Source organism: Rutilus rutilus (assembly GCF_951802725.1).
Source record: "Rutilus rutilus genome assembly, chromosome: 1".
NCBI classification, from domain to species: Eukaryota; Metazoa; Chordata; class Actinopteri; order Cypriniformes; family Leuciscidae; genus Rutilus; species Rutilus rutilus.
Window position 1 is genome coordinate 9307325 of NC_140209.1, and position 17551 is coordinate 9324875.

Sequence of the window (17551 nt, forward strand, 5' to 3'; positions counted from 1 at the left end):
GTAATTATGTATGGTTTGCAAAAATGGGAACTGCTGCATCTGTGTGTAGATGAGAGAAGCAAAGTGCATGTGCGTTGTGCACACGCTACATTATGGCCTGTGAGCCTCCTTATACATTATTCACTTCCTGCTCAGCTACTGTTCGGACGCTCTTGCTTACTGCTCCACGTTTTGCTCTATCGCTTTTACATTTTATCTCCTATTTTTTCTATATTTTATTTCCTTTATTTTATTTCCTTTTATCACCTAATTTTAACTTCAGCAAATCAGCACAGTGCTCATACGACAAAGTTTGGATTACTACAAAAACTGAGAATTCTTTTACCCGACCAGCTTACATTCCGGGAAAGGAAAACACAACTGCCTACAAGGATAAGAGAAAATGCCTCTTCTGGAATCTACTTGCTGCACCAACTGCCACAGACTTTTACAAAGGATTGCAGTTCTAGAAACAAAGTTACTGGTTTGGACCACCAAACCAGACGGAGCACACAACAGAGCTTCGTCATGGACACCCTCAGCATACCGGTGAGTCCCATGAAACTAGTACTCCTCGACAGGTAGAGAAACAAGCCGATCGACTTACTAATCGATGGCACAAACAGGGAGCTAAACCCAAAGGCACTCGAGACATCAGATTGTCACGAGCATCACATATTACCGCAGTAGCATCCTCTACCCCAGATACAGCTCTGACAAGGATTGCAAACACTGGTCTGCTACCACTGCCTATACATCTTGAGAACAGATTTGAAGTACTAATGAATGTAAATGAGGAATCCACAAATGTGATGAATGTGATCGAACACAGACTGAATAGGCCAGTAGCTAACACTGATGCTAACTGGCGCTCAAGGTCGAGCAGACAGCGGCACTCAGCTCAGAGCGCAGCCGGGCCCAGGACTCTGATAGTGGGGGACTCCATAATCAGAAACATTAGCAACAGGGATACAACTACGTGCTGCCTTCCACAAGCAACAACAACTGATATAAACAGGGAACTTCAGAACATTCTGATGAAACATAAGACTGCTAATCGACTCATCATACATGTGGGGAAGAATGATATTCATAAAGAGCAGTCAGAACTCCTTAAGAAGGATTTCAATAAACTTTTTGAAACACTTAAAAGACTGAAAGTTCAAACATTCATCAGTGGACCACTACCAGCAAGAGGAACAAACAGGTTTTCACGGTTGCTTGGGCTAAATACATGGCTGCAAAAAACCTGCAATATAAAAGCAGTGAACTTCATTGACAATTTCAATATTTTCTGGAGTCAACGACAACTGTTTCATCGGGATGGCCATCACCCAAACAAACTTGGTTCAAGAGTGTTAAAGGACAATATCTACTTCTCCCTAAATCATCCTTCTGCGGTTTGTGCCAATCCACTCAATCTGAACGGCACACACACACCTGGACACAGTATGAATGACCACGGGACTTCACTTCAGCAGCAAAATGGACATGATAACACCACTCCGCCACAACAACCTATGCTCACGGACACAATCTCAGCTGAGCCCTGCCCACAGAGCTCACCACAGACAGACATATCAGAACTGCTTGAAGATTCAGCACCCAAGGACGACTTCCTGGAAAACAGCCAGGGAAGCCAGGACAGCATATTACAGCCTCCTATAACACCAGAGCAACAGCCCCTTTCACCAGACACGTTCTCCCTCTCCCCTGCAACGCCACTACTGTGCTTCTCACAGAAAATGGAAGAACTGGTACATGCTGGAACCAGACTATCCCACTCTTTTGCTGCAAGCCCCCAGATACCAACTAAAAAAAGACAGGCACCACTACCACCAAAGCCTGCGGGCCCAGCTCGCCCTCCCCCTCCTCCTGTGAGAGCTCTTCGGCCTCTGCCACAACGCCAGGGCCCACAACCTCCTCCATCTGCTCGAGGTGAACCAAAAACAACTGATACCAGCTCTCAGTGATATGTGTCGGGTCCCCGTTTTGATAACAGTAACTTTCTCAAATGTTTACAAAACAAGCGGGAACCCAGTGTGCCTGTATCTTTCTCTATTGCTGTTCTATTACAAGATAGAAAGTCTAAGGCCTTCAATAGCCGTACAGCAAACCCAACTAATCTGGTGCCTATTACACGTCAAACTAATATTGCTGTGGGGAAAAGTAAGTCTGTTAAGTTAGCTCTTTTAAACATTCGCTCACTTAAAAATAAATCACTTCTAGTCAACGACTTAATAACCACAAACAACCTGGATTTTATGCTTCTAAATGAAACCTGGCTAGAAGACAGCTTCAGTGCAACAATCCTCAATGAAGCAGCCCCTCCTAACTTTACTTTTATGAGTGTCTGCAGAGCTGTTAAGAGAGGTGGGGGTCTAGCTGCTCTTTTTAAAGATATCTATCAATGTAAGCAAATATCATTTGGGAATTACTTGTCTTTCGAATATCTGGGTATTGTGTTAAAAGGTGCTCCACGCATTTTACTTTTCATTATTTACAGGCCTCCAAAATACTCTCCAGCCTTTGCTGAGGACTTTACAGAACTGTTATCAACAATTACCTCAGAGTTTGACTGTTTTGCCATTGCTGGAGATTTTAACATCCATATAGATAATGCAGAAAACAATATGGCAAAAGAAATCAAAACTGTTTTAAAAACTTTTGATCTGACTCAGCATGTACATGGACCCACACACAATCGTGGACACACTTTAGATTTACTTATCAGTAAGGGTCTAAACATTTCATCGATTGTTATTAAGGATGTAGCACTGTCTGATAATTTCTGTATTTTCTTTAATATATTGATCTCTCCTGCCACTGAAGCTAGATCTGTGTCTGTCAAGAAGAGATGCTTAAATGAGAACACTAGTGTCCTATTTATGAAGGCTATATCTTTAACACCAAGCATATCTGCAGACTCTGTTGATTTTCTCCTTGATTCTTTTAACTCAAAAGTTAAAGGTGTAATTGATGATATTGCTCCTGTGAAAGTCAGGAAGAAGAGTGGCAGACAAAAGGCACCTTGGAGAAACTCAACAGCAGTGCAAAATATGAAAAGACAATGCAGAAAAGCAGAGCGCATGTGGCGGAAGACAAAACTTGTAGTCCATTATAACATCTACAAAGACAGCCTTCATGCTTTCAATATGGAACTAGGCAAAGCTAGACAGACTTTCTTCTCAGATATTATAAACAGCAATTTAAACAACACACGCACTCTTTTTGCTACTGTAGAGAGACTGACAAACCCCCCAAGCCAGATTCCCAGTGAAATGCTCTCAGACAGCAAGTGCCGTGAGTTTGCTTCTTTCTTCTCTGAGAAAATCAATAATATCAGAAAGGTGATCAGCACATCCTTGACTTGCGCTGGGGTCAGACAGATCAAACCACCTGAGAAAGTAGTTACTATGTCTGATTTCAAAGAAATTGATGGCAAAATTTTGGAAGAAACCGTACAGCACCTTAAAACATCAACCTGCGCTCTTGACACACTTCCCACATCATTTTTCAAAAGTGTGTTAAACAGTTTAGAAGCAGATCTTCTAGAAGTGGTAAATGCTTCACTTCTCTCTGGGAGTTTTCCAAACTCCCTGAAAACTGCAGTTGTCAAGCCCCTCCTGAAAAAGAACAATCTGGATAAGACCATATTAAGCAACTATAGGCCGATCTCAAATCTTCCTTTCATAGGCAAGATCATTGAAAAAGTTGTCTTCAATCAGCTGAACAAATTCTTATGCTCGAATGGATACTTTGACAATTTTCAATCTGGTTTCCGACCGCACCACAGCACAGAGACAGCGCTCATAAAGATAATAAACGATATTCGCTTAAATACTGATTCAGGCAAATTATCAGTGCTGATACTACTCGACCTCAGTGCTGCATTTGACACTGTCGATCACAACATACTTCTGGACAGGCTGGAAAACTGGGTGGGGCTTTCTGGGATAGTCCTAAAATGGTTCAGGTCATACTTAGATGGGAGAGGTTATTATGTGAGTATAGGAGACCATAAGTCTGAGTGGACATCCATGACATGCGGAGTCCCTCAAGGCTCAATTCTTGCGCCACTCCTGTTCAACCTGTATATGCTCCCAATGAGCCAAATAATGAGAAAGAACCAAATTGCTTACCACAGCTATGCAGACGACACACAGCTCTACTTAGCCCTATCGCCCAACGATTATAGCCCCATTGACTCCCTGTGCCAATGCATTGATGAAGTCAACAGTTGGATGTGTCAAAACTTTCTTCAGTTAAACAAAGACAAAACTGAAGTCATTGCGTTTGGAAACAAAGATGAAGTTCTCAAGGTGAACGCATACCTTCACTCTAGGGGTCAAACAACCAAAAATCAAGTCAGGAATCTTGGTGTGACACTAGAGTCAGAGCTTAGTTTCAGCAGTCATGTCAAAGCAATAACTAAAACAGCATACTATCATCTGAAAAAAATTGCAAGAATTAGATGCTTTGTTTCCAGACAAGACCTAGAGAAACTTGTGCATGCTTTCATCACCAGCAGGGTGGATTATTGTAATGGACTCCTCACTGGCCTTCCCAAAAAGACCATAAGACAGTTACAGCTCATACAGAACGCTGCCGCCAGGATTCTGAGCAGAACCAGAAAATATGAACATATCACACCAGTCCTCAGGTCTTTACACTGGCTCCCAGTTAAATTTAGGATTGATTTTAAAGTATTATTACTGGTATATAAATCATTCAATGGCCTAGGACCTCAATACATTGCAGATATGCTCACTGAATATAAACCCAACAGATCACTCAGATCACTAGGATCATATCAGCTAGAAATACCAAGGGTTCACTCTAAGCATGGCGAGTCTGCTTTTAGCTATTATGCCAGCCGCAGCTGGAACCAGCTTCCAGAGGAGATCAGATGTGCTCCTACTGTAGTCACATTCAAATCCAGACTCAAAACACATCTGTTTAACTATGCATTTACTGAATGAGCACTGTGCCAATGTTCGTCCGACTGTTTGTACTGTATTTCATTTTTTATTTTTCTAAACTGTTTTAATTATTCTTATTTCTTTTTATTATTTTAATTTCTTCAATGTAAAGCACTTTGAATTGCCATTGTGTATGAAATGTGCTATATAAATAAACTTGCCTTGCCTTGCCTTGCCTTGCCTTGCCTTGCCTTGCCTTGCCTTGCCTTGCCTTGCCTTGGCCAAGCATGCGCCCTTAAAAAGGCATCTGAATTTGCCACTGAAAACGTGCCTCTGACTTTAGACTAGGTTTCTCCTGGTCTGTGGCGGAATTGTTTTCTGGAACTGCAAAATAGCACCAGGGAACGTTTGCGCCAGAACACGCCTCCTCTTTTCGCTGAACCGCCCCCGGGAGCGCAAGTTCATTCCCCAATTTACAGACGTGTGTCTGTGGAGGGAAAAGTCTGCTGTGTGTCGGGTGCAAAATAGGAATGATACATTCGTTGGTGTACAAAGTCAATTGCACTGGGTGCCAGATAAGGCCCATAGTGTGCAAAGCCGCCCCAGCCTGACCTGCTGCCTCATATACTCTGCCATTCAGGCACTAGTCTTCAAAGCGGACACCTCGCCGATCGAGAGATAGTTGGCCAACGTCTCTTCAGTCGGGGGCATCTAAGCATAACCATATTCCTGCATCTCCTCCACATCAGCATCATTTGCCTGTGAATGGTGGATGCATGCAGAATATGGCTTTTTCCAAGATCTCTGCACCTTGTGAAGATCTGGAAAAAAAGGAAGACTCGTACGAGCTGGTGGATTATGCCCTGAGAAAAAAACGGTCATCGAGCATAACGTTACGCATTTCCATGGCAGATATAACCTATCCACAACGCGCGACATAACGTCCAATAACTCATCATATGTGAGGCTGGTGGGCTGAGAATGCTCAGAAACATCGTCGTCCTCATCAGCCTTATCCTGCACAGCTTGGCCTGGGGTGAGGGACGCTCTCGTTGCTGAATCAGATAACGTGAGAGAGATCACGTCATCATCCCACAGCTCGCTCTCGTCAGCCGTCGCCGAGCGAGAGATATTCAAACCCCTCTCAAGCTCATCGACGAGATCCATCTGTAAACCCCACGATTTCAGTTTCCTGCCCGCCTCAGCTGCAGCAGGTCCTGAATGCACAGTGCACAGATGGCTGTCCCAATTCAGCGGGACAGACACAAGCGAAGTTTCCTCAGAGGGAAACTTAGCGACCCCTAGGGGACACAGTGCGAGTTCCCTTTTGAAAGGGAAACTAAATACAGAGGTCTTCATTAAAGCAAAGCATTATAGTAAAACCTGCAGCCTTTCCAGCCACACCATTCCAGAGGATTGTAGTTGTTTGATTATTCTAATAATCTACTTTTCATTTGGAATACTGAAGCTTGACCTTTTACCTTGTTTTTGTACAGTCAGAATGGTTTACATTTTTTAGAATGTTCTGAATTTCACCTCTACTATTTTAAAATACAAAGCAATTCAATGTTGTAAATGTCCCATCTAGAATATCATTTTTATAATTTTTATCTTTTTGTCATTTTTTCATGCTGTTTAGTTTAAGACTGATTTTCTGGTCATTACCTTGTGACAGTAAATGTGTCTCTAGTGAGTCGATTTTCTTCTTCATCTCTTCAAATTGCAGCAGTTTTTTCACCTGCGCCTCCAAAAATGTTTCTGTGGAGAAAAACTCTCCTCTGTTTTCTTCCACCATCTGCTCAACATTCTCCATCAATGTGGACACTTGTGAGGTGGGACCAAAATATTGTTGTCGTCCTCCAAACCTCTCAATGACCGACTGTGTTTCTTCATTGAGCTCTGCTGTCTGATGCTCTGAATTCTGCATTATGAGGATCATGATGTGTTTGTTGATTCTGGAGCCGAATATCCTCTGGATCTCATCCATTTCTGCTTTATCTTCATTATTGAGTGGAGCTTCAGGAACTGTGAGGAGGAAAACATGAACTCCAGGATCACAGAGAGACACACAGCGGAGAGTCTGACGCATCACTTCCTCCTCTGAGAGCTGAACGAGAGCTGGAAGCTCCACCAGACTGATCAGACGCCCATGAAGCTCCTCGTCTGATCTTCTGTCTGTCTACGGCAGGATCAGCTCTGATATGGAGGATTTTAATGTGCCGTCACGTCCACACACAACCAGATTCAGCTTCTGTCCCTCTGAAACTGATCAAAGAAAAACAAGAGCTAGAATTCACAAATTCACAAATTAGCATTTACAGCGCTAAATATTAAAAACTGATCATAGACACAGTTCATCAAATCTATATAACTATATCATAATGCAGTTACTGTAAATCAGCTTAACATACAGTTGGGGCGATTCAACTCTGGACTACTTCTTTCCACTGCAAAATAAACACACACACACACAGATTGTTATTGGATCTATTACTGTGTATTACAGGATTTAATTAATTAAATGCTTCAGAATAAAGATATACAGTCTGAATCTAGAAATAATATCTACAATCTTTAAAGTCCCCTTGTGGTGTAAATCAAGCTTTTAATGTTGATTATATGTCTGAACTTTAACTAAATACGATGAAACTGTTTCACAAGTTCACATGTTCATTTAATTCATTCCATTTCATGGAATTAAATAACCATTAATGTCAGATTTAGATTTGTCTGTGTTCCTCACCTGTGCAGTCAGGGCTGGTATTCTGTTCTCTCCTCTGTTTCTCTAAGTCTTCAGCTGATCATCTTCTGTGACTCCTGACGTCTGTCTGTTTATTGTCCTGCAAGAGATTCATCACAATATTTAAACTGTGTTCATGTCGTATGGAGCTGCACATCTGCTGAGAGTCGCAGGTTTGATTCCCAATCAACAAACACACTGATCAAGTGTGCTCAACCTTCAGCTTCAATTCACTGTTAGTCACTTTAAAGCTACAATATGTAATTTCTTTTCGCATGCCGATGGATCTAATACTGTTTATGGGAAATAATGATTATGGATGAGTGAATACATTCATGTTTTTAACATGACTGTGGAGTGAAGCAGGGCACGAGAGCTAATGAGAGACAGACATCAGCGCCACACGCGAGTCCCGCAAATATAAAGGAAAGAGGACATTTGTGATGCGATCTGGGAAAACCCACCACATGGTGAAATTTTACCTATTACAGGTTTTGATATAATATGGATGCTGGTATCAAGCCCTTTCCAAATCTGTTTTTATTTTTATCATAGCTTGTTGGTAGCAGAAGTTATGTTTATCTGAAGTCGGCCGATCTCTATGATTTTCTGGAACGGAATTTTGAGAAAAACAGGTTTAAATAACTGTCACCGTTGAGACGCGTCCATCTCGCGATTGTTATGAAACTGCGTGACGTTATAGTTTAAACAGGATTGGCGCGAAATGCGCACTATACACATTCACTGTACATGTATGTGGTTTATTTTAAAGGTAAACTATCTTTGTAGTGTTACGAGACGGACAGGTGTATGGGATATACGGCGATTGTTTTGTTTTTTTCACCTCTGCCGGGCGTTAATGGTCGCATAGAATAGAATGCATTAGGGACCGTTCGGTATTTATGGAAGGGGCCACCGGAGGAAAATAGGGGAGGGTCATGTCTTTTTATTCTTTGTTGAGGGGAGGGTCATCCAACTTTTTTTAGTCTAGGGGGAGGGTCACCCAACTTTTATATTCATTTAAACAGCAACATTTCAAAGTGGCTTGTTTGGTGCTATTTTGTTCCATTTATCTCCATGTTGATCTCGCGTTGTCAGCCCCCCTTCGATATCAGATGGGTCTGACCCAACAAAAATCCAGTTTGGCGCTGTTTGACAGTGCGCACTTCAGTTCGCGCTTAGAAAAAGTGCATCATGTCAGAACAGAATGCCAAAGAAATGTTTACCCGGCAAAGCTTTAAAGCACGAGCATGAACTTTTGTTAAGTGCACAGTGTCATCGCTGTAGGGCGATACTGCATATTTTAGTTTCCATTCTTATTTTGTTTCCACGATGTGTAAGATGTAGGGCTACCACCAGCCGCGGCGCTACCATTGGACCCGGGTGGGCATTTAGGTCCGGGCCCACCCATTTTCTATAGCCTATGGTTTTGTACGTTTCTTCATTCGGATCTATTTGCGATGATCGATCCAAATTCTAAACAAACAGTTTACATGCTTCGTCCTTGTTACATTATTCATTAAGATAATAATTAATAAATGCACGCATAATTATCAGTGAACTTGATAAATGTTGGAGAAATGTTTTACATGCATGCACAAACAAATGCATTTCAACTTGTGTGTGCAAAATTCAGAATAAAATGAATGTGCAGCAATTTGTACAAATACAGAGTCTGTAGGCCTACTGTGTTGTTACCATTAAATAAGCTCATTTAGTTCCATTTTTGTTAAAATATAATAATGTTATTTTTTCATCTATGTTGATTATGAAAAGTGAACCGCACACACGAGTAGCCTATACGCAATATCGAGAGACATGGAGCGGGTCAGACATGATTTTGACCACTTAATTAAGTTTTGTTTTGCAGAAAACGATTTTTTAAGTGAATTTCGTTTTGTATAAATTGTAGCCTATCTTAATTTTAATATTTTTTTTTTATCAACCAATTGCCAAATACCAAATATAGCAGACAACACAATCATAGAGGCGCCCGCGTGGTCACTTGCACTGCTCGTAAACAGGAGCGCATCTCATCCTAACTTAACGAAACTCAGCATATGCCTCACATAGCCTACATGAAATATATCTTAAAGGGATAGTTCGCCCAAAAATGATATTTAGCCCATAATTTACTCACCCTCAAGCCGTTCGAGATGTATATGTCAATCTTTTTTCAGACGAACACATTTTCAGTTATTTTAGAAAATGTCTTAGATGTTTCAGTGGTTATAATGTGAAGCAATGGGGTCCAGCTCGTTGAAGTCCGCAAATGTGCACGCATCCTCCACAAAAGTAATCCATCCGGCTCCAGGGGGATAAACGAAGGCCTTCTGAGGGTAATCCGTGCGGTTTTGTCGTAAAAATATACATATTTAAAACTTTTTAAACGAATATAACTGGCTTCCGGTCGCGGTCGACGCGCGTTCATGGAGATGGATGCTGGCATATGGCGTAGGAAGCGTCGTGACGTAGAACGAACGTAGAGTTTTGTTTTGCTCTGCTCTCTGGCTGCACTGTCACGTTCGTTCTACGTCACGACGCTTCCATCTCCGTGAACGCGCGCCGACCGCCACCGGAAGCCAGTTATTTTCGTTTATAAAGTTTTAAATATGTATATTTTTACGACAAAACCGCACGGATTACCCTCAGAAGGCCTTAGTTTATCCCCTGGAGCCGGATGGATTACTTTTGTGGAGGATGCGTGCACATTTGCGGACTTCAACGAGCTGGACCCCATAGCCTCACACTATAACCACTGAAACATCTAAGACATTTTCTAAAATAACTGAAAATGTGTTCGTCTGAAAAAAGATTGACATATGCATCTCGAACGGCTTGAGGGTGAGTAAATCATGGGCTAAATATCATTTTTGGGCGAACTATCCCTTTAAGAAAGCTTGAAATGTCTTTTTAACCATTTAAAACGAAAAGAAATAGGCTACTCTCTGGTTATGTAGTAATGATGTGCATTTCTCTCTATAGGCGTGTTCACTACTACGGAGATGGCGATCGTCAACTTCATCTTTACAGCTGTTGTTGCTGTTAATAAACTAAAAATAATAGGCTTATAATTTTATTAAACAATAAATTAAATGAAATTTTTATTGTATTAAAAAAGCAATAAAAAAATCCTGTTTAATATTGTGTGTGTGTGTGTGTGTGTGTGTGTGTGTGTGTGTGTGTGTGTGTCGAAAAATTTGTCCGCAGCTGCTCAAAAAAAAAAAAAAAAAAAAAAAAAACCCCGGTCAAAAACCCCACTGTCAGTGTTTTGTAAGGAACAGGCAAATATGTTCAATATAGCAGGAGACATTTTAATTGTTTACTAATAAAACAGTTATTTTTATGTCAGTGTCGGCTAGACAGATGAAGTTGACGACTCGCGATCTACGCAGCGCTACCATCTTTAAATCACTATTAGTAGGCTATTATTTAAGTTAACATAAAATACATAGACCTACACCACAAAAACTAGTTGAGGATAAATTCGTTAAAATTGGGCGATTCCAGTGAATGGACGTGACATTTGCAGTCAAAACTTAAAATAAAAATTCTCAGAAAATGCATTTATTTGAAACGTCTGAAAGGAGTCAAGACATTAGAAAAATATCAGTCTACACATGCGTTTTATATTTAATATGAGGGAAATACACATGTGACGTGACACAAAAAAATCTTTAACTTTTAGGTGGCAAAATATTTTTTAGTAGGCTAATTCTATAAATTACACTGCAAACCAAGATATATACCCACCGGATGAATAAAGATCGGCCTCCACAGAAAATTACATTTTATATTATTTTTATTTTATTTTTCGTGTTTGCATTTATGTAAAAAAAAATAAAAATAAATGTTACGGACGTGACAGTTCTCCATTACGCACGCACATGACTGCTCTGAAGCGACTTTAAAAATGGCACAGAGACCTCAAACAGAAAGTACAAAGCCTTTCTTTAAAGTGAATTTCGTTTTTTTTATTAATTTTATCTTAACTTTAATCAATGTTTCATCTGGATTTAATAAATAAGAAGTAGTCTAAATATAGTAGAAAATAGATAATCATGACACGGAGGCGCGGGCGAGTGAACTGGACTCTTGTCTCATAAATGAACCGAAACTCAGCGTAAGGTAGGCTTGCCTCATAGACCTGAGAAATATATAGAAAGCTTGAAATGTCTGCTTTTAAACATGCAGAACAATTCAAAACGAAGGAAAACAGACTGCTTTCTGCTTATGAAATCTCTCTGGCCCGTTCTGAGAAGATCGCGACGCATCGTCAACTTCATCTTTGCAGTCGACACAGAAAACACTTGTTTATTAAAAACAATTAAAATTTCTAGCAATATATGACATATTAATAATCATTACTTTTGCCGGTTCTTTGTGACAGCTTTTAGATGCTTTATTCGCAACGCCACCCACATGTTGAACGAGTCACACCGCATCAGCACCGAAAACATGATTTTTTTTCAAATCTAAAATAAAAAATCGTGATACGAACCGAATCGTAGGTTTGGTCTATCGTTACAGCCAGATGAGAAAGCAAGAGTTTATGGTTTAAAAAACAAACAAACAATGGCTATCTGAACATCTTTGCCAAGCGCAAACCAGTACAGAACAATAAATTATCGGGGAGGGTCATGCCTTTTTTCACAATCATTTTGGAGGGTCATAGAAAAAATTATTGCTGGCGAAGGGAGGGTCATGTCTTTTTTGACAACAGATCTCAAAACTCCTCCGGTGGCCCCTTAAATAAATAACGAACAGTCCCTTAGAGAAAGAGAGTATTTTCAGTTTGACACTATGGGCCCTATCTTGCACCCAGCGCAATTGACGCATGTTTCATTCCTATTTTGCACCCGCGCAAAGCGCGCTTTTCCCTCCACAGAAGCACGTCGCTAAACTAGGGAATGAACTTGCGCTCCCTGGGCGGTTCAGCGCAAAAAAGGAGGCGTGTTCCGGCGCAAACGTTCCCTGGTGCTATTTTACTGTTCCATAAAACAATTGCGCCACTGGCCAGAAAAAACCAAGTCTAAAGTCAGTGGCGTGTTGCGCGTTGTTCATTATGCTATTTTAAGGGCGCATGCTTGACCATAATGTATAGAGTGCACAACGCTCATACACTGTGATTCTCTAATCTACACAGAAGCAGTAGTTTTCATTTTTGCAAATCATATTATTACAAACGATAGATAGATAGATAGATAGATAGATAGATAGATAGATAGATAGATAGATAGATAGACAATTTATTATAAATCTAATAATTTATTATAAAAGCATACATCTAGCTTATTTACCCACATTATTATATGCCTGTTTAACCGAAGCTAATTTGGGTGTGTTTCTCCCATCCCCAATGTCACTTCTCTCTCTTTTACGGCCGTGACGAGAGCGTTGGTCTCCTCGGCTGTGAACCGCTCTTGGCGCGCGCCTGGCAAATCCGCCGTTATAATAGCAATACACCAAGGAAAAAGTGCGTCTGTTCTTAAAGGAGTCATAATGTTGTGTTACCTTGGATACCCAATGCTCTATTATAGTCTTTCAGGCACTTCTAAAAAAGAAAAGTGGAAAAAAAATCAACACAGAGCCCCTCAGACCCTTATTTCTAAAGGCATTATTGTCTCGCGAGATCTGATGCGATGTTTTGGCTGTCGTGGACGGTCATTATAATAATGCAAATGAGGGGCGCGTTGATTGGTCGTAGAAAAAATACACCATTTCCAGATACATTCTTACAGAAGCCCCACTAACTGAAAGCTATTTTCAAACTGCATGTTTTGCATGAGTTTGGCTAATAATGTTTAGTGGTATATTGTTTTCATACTTGCATTTAAACAGTTTTAGCCACTGAGCATGGACTCCTGTACCGTCACTACTGTAGCTGCTAGTGTAAAACAAAGTGGAAAGATGTGGCTAGCATTCGTAGAGTCCATTCCCCGTGTTTACCTCGAAGGTAACGTTACATACAATAGCCGCATTAGCAGTTAGCTGCTATTTGTTAACCACAGTAGAGCAATAAAAACACAGTCTTACCTTTTCAATTTCTGGCAAGTCCCTGATGGTTGGGATGGCACCTTTTCCCAAACGGAGCTTCGAGGCCAAGTTCGCCTGATATTGCCCCAAATTTGTAAATGATTCCGGTGTAAAATGTTTAGCGCACACACCTAACGATACGCCAGTTGAAAGGGTTGTTGGGACAGCGTCATTAAAAATGAATTTCCTCCACTGTTCCCTGATAGTTTCGTCCGTTTTTGGTAGATAAAACACATTTGCATGTTGTTTGTGGCAGTCACCCACAGAGCATCTCAGGTGTGCACTCGGTTTCTCCATCTTTCTCGAGTCGACTAAACTGAATCTGAGGGGGAGAGGGGGAGAGGGGCGGGCTTCCCGCGGCATAGGTTTGCGCTGTCCATATTTGGTATATCCTCCCCCGTCTTGACGTCAAGAGGGGGAAGAAATCAAAATCTCGTTTTTTCGTGCGCGTGCATGTGGCCTTTTTTACAAACCCTGAGGTAAACAAACGCTTCACTTTTAAATATCGGCTTCCCGGCCAGTGTACAATCATTATGCAATCATAACATACATTGATTCTCGTGGAAAAGTGAAATTTCTACATTATGACTCCTTTAAAGGGAATGTGAGATGATGCTCTGATTGGTTTATTTCACGTTACGCCCAAACCACACCTATGAATAATGAAGCTACTTCAGACCAACCCCTTTTAGATTTGCGTCGGGCGCAAGAGTCATTTATCCCGCCGGGAAAATAGCAACAGCGCCGAGACCCGCCCACAAAGTTACTTGCGCTTTGCGCTTTGACACTTGCGTTTCAGATCGTTAAAATAGGGCCCCTTAAATCGCTGTTTTTCTGCACTAAACAAGGGAATTTTGCCAAGATATTTTCAGAGATAAGAGAAAAGATGTTATAGAATAATAATTTAATGGAAAAAAAAAATTGACAAAAAAACTGACATTCAAACTATTTTGGAATTTACTGAAAACGGCCCAGCGCGACATCCGACGGGTTTTCCCAGATCGCATCACATTTCATTCCACCGAACTAACTTACCCGCTAGTGCTGAATTAATACAGGTCAGTTTATTAGACAAATTAAACTTGTGAGGTAACGCAGCGCTGTTTCACTTGGTCTACACTATCAAAGTCTGCTTGCCATGGTCCATAATGTTTGAACGAAACAACAACTGCGTGAGTGCGCCGCTAGATGTAACGCAGTTGTCCACGTCTGTCACCATGGTTACTATGGCAGTACGAGCGGAAACCAGGGATAACGCGGATATTACGTCATTGACAGGCGACAAGTGAACAGGGACGGGCACTATTTAAAATTGTGAATTTCTCTGAATTTACATATTCTTGGAAACATTTAGGATAATGTAAGTACACAATTTGAAAGAAATATATAACACTGTGCAAGGTTTTTTTTTTTTTTTTGATACAAAATTCTTACATAATGTACCTTTAAATAAAAGCATCTGCTGGTTTACTGATGTAAATAAGCTGCTCTCTGCGACTTGATACAATAAAAAAGTCCAAAATATAAAATCAGTTGAACAACATGATATAGATCTTTAATCTCTACACTTACAGTTTATGCAGTAATTTGACATTGTTTGTGCTCCAAAATCTCATCGTACATGTTACAACTTTCACACACCGATTTGCTTCTGATATAATAAACTGAAAACCACGTTACAGCACCTCATCAAGTTATTAATCACATTCACCAGTTTGGTTACATCTCACATTTACATTTCGCATAACAAACAAAAAGAGGATTTGGTTACACTTTATTTTAGTGTCATTGTTACAGAGTAATTATATATTTAAGTACTGAGTAATATTAAGCAACTACATGTACTTACTATATTGTTAGGGTAGGGATAGGGTTTGGTTGAGGGTTAGTTGCATGTAATTATGCATAATTTACTGTAATTACTATGGTAAGTACATGTTACATATGTAACAATGACACTGTAAAATAAAGTGTTACCAAGGGTTTTTTATAAGGAAACGTGATACCTGTGTCGAAGTTTCATTGAGTTTAGACGTTTCTTTCTTGCCAACATGAAAGCAGGAAGAGGTATTGGCTGGAGTCAATCACATTACAGAAGTAAAAACCTGTTTCAATCTGGTCCGACAAGAAATGCAGGTTAAAGTTCAAGATACAGTTCCTATGAGAATATGCTCTGTCGTGTCTGCTGGAAAGATAGCAACACAAGCGTCTGCTGTGTAATCACATCATTCTCTTTACTGAACTGAGCTCGATCCTCAATACACTGTATGTAGATCACCACTAGAGGGCATAGTTACTCCAAACACTATGATACCCGATAGTGCATTCATTACACTTTCCTCCCCACTAGATTTATCTTACTAAGAAACATAAAATATAAATCTATTAACTTATTCTATAGCATTTGCAGTTAACTTAACACAATGCTGCAAAATGCAAAATAACTACAGATCAAGCCTTTGTGGAGGTTTCCTACATCTCTCAGGAGAACATCTCTGTGGTTCAGGAGACACTGGAATTATCACATCTGGTTTGTCTTTGTGCGTCTCAGAGTCATTCACGTTAACTGAGGTAGGAGGAACAGTGTCAACAGTATTCATTGTCCTCGTCATTTAAATCAGGGACCGGTGAAGGTGAGGGTTTTGATCCACTAACTGATCCACCATGTGTTATCTCCAACCTTCACTGTGTACGTCAAAGGTCCAGTTCTGGTGGTGATGGTACCTGGTTGCCACTTTTCCAGTCTATAGTCATGTGCTAAGACTTCTTGACCAGCTTGGAAGTTTCTTGCAGGTCTTTCACGAATTGTTTGTTTTCCACAACACGTCGAACATCGGGTTTGATGAGATCCAAGCGAGATCTTAAGTTCCTCTTAAGAAACATCATCGCTGGTGTTTGACCAGTCTGTTGCGTTTCTGTACATGAAAAGGAAGTTGTCTATTTTGTGTTGTAGTGAGATGTTGTCATTGTCCTTTTATTGCTTTCTTGATAGTCTGTACAAACCTTTCTGCCAAGCCGTTAGTGGCAGAATAGTATGGTGCGGAAGTGATGTGTTTGACTCCATTCGGCTTCATGACTTTCTGAAACTCATCTGAGACGAACTGTCGTCCGTTATCCGTGCACATCTGTTCTGGCAATCCATTCCTGGCGAATATTGTCCTCAACACAGAAACAGTCTTTTCAGATGTGGTTGTCTTCATCTGAACAACTGGAGTCCTTGAATGGTCCAGCAAATATGCCGGTTATAGATAGAGGCTCGTTGGAGATGTGAAATGTAGGCGTCTGCAGTGAGAGAAGTGAAAACAGCAAGACAGACCGTTCTCTCGTCTCGTAGTGGATCAGCAACTGTATGGCTTTCTGATCAGTTCATTAATATCACTTAACAACATGCACTCGTCTCAATGAATGTCTCAGTCAACATCTTATTTTTTGTATTCAGCTATTTATTCCATTCAATATAAGGCATAGACGTCATGTAATTCACGTGTGGCAATAGGCTTGTTTGAGGCAAAATGGACAGTTTTCTCTTCTCGCAGTGGATCAGACACTTACGAGATCAAAGATGGATATCGAGAGATTCACACTCATGTACGGCGTTGATGATTAACTGGATGTCATTTTAAGTTTTGTTGCTTTTATATGAAAATAAATATAATGAACAAAACACCCAATTAAGTACTTGTTATTTAATTCTATTCGAAATACGTGCTTATCAATTATTTTTACTTTAATACAGACATGATATATATATATATAATTTCTTTATATAAAAAAATACATCACATAACCCATATAGAGATCGCACTGTCAGAGAGTTTGGGAATATTCACACATAATTTATACACATAAAAGCATGAGATCAGAGTCTTAAAAT

The 17551-nt window shown here is 40.4% G+C and overlaps 1 pseudogene across 1 annotated transcript in view; it reads right to left on the reverse strand.

Annotated features, from left to right (window-relative positions):
• Positions 1 to 17551, reverse strand: part of LOC311304049 (interferon-induced very large GTPase 1-like) — a 227048-nt pseudogene that overhangs the window by 36910 nt on the left and 172587 nt on the right. Inside the window, exons 3-4 of the transcript XR_014630273.1 lie at positions 7313 to 7388; positions 6567 to 7166 (exon numbers count right to left, since the gene is read on the reverse strand). The product of XR_014630273.1 is annotated as an interferon-induced very large GTPase 1-like (transcript). The remainder of the gene's footprint in view (positions 1 to 6566; positions 7167 to 7312; positions 7389 to 17551) is intronic.